The sequence below is a fragment of the Dermacentor silvarum genome, chromosome 1 (assembly GCF_013339745.2).
Source record: "Dermacentor silvarum isolate Dsil-2018 chromosome 1, BIME_Dsil_1.4, whole genome shotgun sequence".
Lineage (NCBI taxonomy): Eukaryota > Metazoa > Arthropoda > Arachnida > Ixodida > Ixodidae > Dermacentor > Dermacentor silvarum.
The window spans coordinates 302,271,980-302,275,433 of record NC_051154.1 but is presented as its reverse complement, the minus strand read 5'-3'; positions in this window follow the sequence as shown (position 1 = coordinate 302,275,433).

Sequence of the window (3,454 nt, the reverse complement as noted above, 5' to 3'; positions counted from 1 at the left end):
ATGCTCGCGCGATATAGCTAAAAATGCGGGAGGCGGTACGCGTCAAAGATAAATCAGTGGTGAAATACATTCCTAAATATTTAAATTCTGACACAGTCAACAGTTGCATCCCATTAATATTGTAATTAGGCTGAAATTGTTTCTTTTTCGAAAAACACAGATTACGTTAAGGTTCATATGCCATGTTGAACACCAATGTGTAATCCTGTCGATGTCACCTTGCAACTTTGCAGTCATTTAAATTATTAATAACCCTGTACAATACGCAGTCATCTGCGAATATGCGCGCAGAAGAGTTAATATTATCAACAATGTCATTTACATAAATCAAAAAGAGCAGTGGGCCAAGCACCGACCCTTGTGGTACTCGATCCTGACGTCACGTCAGCCTCACCCGATTTCTCTCCGTTAATAGCCACCCCCAAAACGTCTAAGGTGCAGATAATTGCTTATCCAATTAATTACAGTAGTGTCAATACCATACCATGACAACGTTTATATTAAGAAATCATGCTGCACAACGTCGAAAGTTTTTTTTTGAAATCAAGAAATATACAATCGATCGTTCCGCCTTTATCAAGTACATTTGCCAGGTCACGAGTTAATTCTGTGAGCTGCATGACACAGGAAAGTCCACTGCGGAAACCATGCTGGCAATTGTTTAGCAGGAAGTTCTCATTTAAATGTTTAATTATGTCAGAGAAAAGAAGATGTTCCAGCACTTTGCACACTGTACTAATTAACGACACGTGACAGTAGTTCACACAACACGGTAACTCAACACATTCGATCTTTCTGAAAAATACATGGCGGCGCCTTTGCAGTTGCTACTTTTATCGCTTAGCTTTTCCTCTAGAGTTAGTATATATACTAACTCTGTGGAGGCCGCCTAGTGCAGAGCCACGTGTAGGGCCGACTTTTTGAGAAAGAAAAGGCGAAGGAGAGGGCTTGCGAAGTCTGAATGCGTGACGTGGTGCTCCCTCCTAGAGAAAGGAAGTCTTTTCTTTTTAAACGAATAGGGGGCCTTCTTTGTCTCTTTCGCCCGTTTTTGTGGTTGGCGGCGCTCGGTTGTTGATGGTCGTTAGATGGTGGGTGGTGGGACTTGCGATGCAAAGGCGCCGAGGAAAAAAATGCGCGTGCTTTGGCGCAACCGAATTGTGGGGAGAAGTGGGAGGGAGTGGGGGACAGTCTGCAACCGAATTGCGGGTAGAGGGGAGGGGGGACTGTCGCGCGTGAGCTTTCGTTCGCTCGTTCCTTTCGGCTATTCGCTTTCACTTAGAATCATCGTCAATGTTTCTGCACTGTTTTTTTTAAAGCGAATATGTTTTTATTTAGGAAGCAAGCAAAAAAAAGAAGAAAATTTGGTCTCCAGTTCACTCTGCGAAGGTGGTTGGCCATCCAATAGACCAATGTGACGTAGCCTTGAACGACTGAGCAAAGTACTACATGAAATGATTGACAGGAAGACAATTAAATGCACGGTACCTAACTAAAGATACAGTCTACAAGGCGTCCTAACTGCACGTGGCTTGCTTTGGGCAGGAACCGCTGCGTCCTGCCTAGTCTGAACACGACGCCGTTGTGAATTTTGACGTCGCTGTTCCCGTCGTTGCTCATCGTGTTTACGCTGATCTTCGGGAGTCCTAACTATGCGTGGCCTTCCCATAGCGCTGTCACTATACAAATGAAAGCAGTTGCTAGGCGGCTTCTCCTTTTACGTATGAAAGTGTAGTGACGTCACTCCCTGCTTCGTATGCTGTAGTTGCAACTGCAGTTTATGCAACCGCAATATTTACCGGGAAATGCATGCGGCGAACGTTACGTGCAGCATGTAGCGTTCGCCGCATTCGCATTGTTCGAACGCGCCTTATCATCTATCATCTGGCTTTGACACTTATGCTGTGCTTTTCTTATTTGAAACGAATGCTGGGGTGTGTCTTGCATGTGTAATTCCAATGGAGATATCACTTTTCGCTTCAATTCGTGGAATGGGTTTCTGTCGAATGTTCTGTCGACAGAGACGAATAAATCTCGGAATCCGGGTCATAAAAAGGAGATGGAAGACCAGCGAAGCTGTACTATGGTGGGAATTATGTATTTCTAATTTTGACTATTAAGGTGTGATGATGTAATTGGTTATTTGAACTATTAAAGAATGAGAAATATATATGATCCGGTGGTTTTCATTTATTTAGTGACCACAGGGACCATGTCCTTATGGTCGCTACGGTACACCGCCATAGGGTGTACGGCAAGGTTTGGCACGTTCTTCATAAACACGTCACCAACGCCGCGCGCATTCGGTGCGAACGCGGGAAAAACGCCGCCGCCGTCGACAACAGTTCTGCGCGTTGCTGACGTGCGTTGTCAAAACGCTGGCGTGAGCAAGCGTGCCAGCAGCAGCGAGCGAAGGTTCATGCGGTCTTTCGCTTCAACGGAAACTGAGCGGCGAAAGCACAACGCATACAAAGGTAGGAGCCGTGTTGCAGATCGCTTTCAAGATACGGTGCGCGCGACCGCCCGTCGCCGCGCAAAGTACAAGTACGCAGTTAATTGCTCGCAGAGCAAAAGCCGCACTCCCTCCCGCGCTGCCTTCCCGCTTTCCTCCTTTCGCGTGGGTGATTGAGTCGCCAGTTTCCCTTGCGCCCGGTCGCAAGATACGCATTTGCGGCAGCTAAACGTGGCCTCCCCTCCCTCCCTCCCGTCCCCCCACGGCCTTTCGCGTGACGGAAGAAGTCGCGTTTGCTCTCCGCCGTGCGTTGGCTCCCCGTGAAAGCGCGCGTCCCTCGCGTGCTTTCACTCGCACATACAGCATATGGCCCATTAGAGTTTTTCTACACGCGGACACGACCATCGGAGACTGAACCCTTAACAGCTTCGCTGTAAAAAAACAATCGTTATCCAAAGGTAGAAATTGTGACAGGGCAGCGACGAGGACACTGCTGACCCTTATTTCAACACTAAGCATATACCTCGCTTTCACTGAACTCCTCCAATCCCACTTATTGCGATAGCAATTGTATGGACACTCCGGAGCAATTTCAGCCACCGTCGTCGGCGTCGCTATTACGTTCCGTATAGTCCTAGTGCGATAACATCGCGACCGCGCTCCGTATGTTGTAGGTGCGAAGGAAAGCTCGCGGGGGTGAATCGAGGAGCGTGGCACTGGCTTGATGCGGCTGTGTCTTGTCTCGGTCCCCGTTCACTCGGGAATACCGGCAATGAGGAAGTGCATAAATTGACCCGAGGGTTAACGAACCGGACCCCCCGATGGGAGAGGTAGTGACTTCCTACAACGAACTTACCAACCTATATAAAGAGGACAGGAGAATATACCCTATACCATACAGCAACCTCACGAGAGCGCAGGCCACTATCCTCCGCCGAATTCAAACTAACACCCTTACCACTCCTCATTGCTTAGCGATCTTCACTGGTGGGGAGGTTGACGCAA